This window comes from Myotis brandtii, unplaced genomic scaffold, assembly GCF_000412655.1.
Source record: "Myotis brandtii unplaced genomic scaffold, ASM41265v1 scaffold186, whole genome shotgun sequence".
Lineage (NCBI taxonomy): Eukaryota > Metazoa > Chordata > Mammalia > Chiroptera > Vespertilionidae > Myotis > Myotis brandtii.
This window is the reverse complement of record NW_005356905.1, coordinates 1141445-1141686: the sequence shown is the minus strand read 5'-3', so window position 1 is coordinate 1141686 and position 242 is coordinate 1141445.

The following is a 242-nucleotide window of genomic DNA, read 5'->3' as shown; positions in this document are numbered from 1 at the left end:
AGGTGGGGGAAGCGAGCTCCAAGATGTTACAGTTACAATGACTTGTTGGAAGACAGTCCTGTGCTGGTGGGAGAGGGACTCACAATTGCCTAGTGGTGTCCTGCTGGAAAGGACTGTACATTGATGCTGAGATTTTAAAATAATATGGAGAGACCTATGTGGAATCTAATGAACAAAATAAACTAATGAACAAAACAGATCCAGAGACATAGAAGCATGGAACAGACTGTTGAATCTCAGAG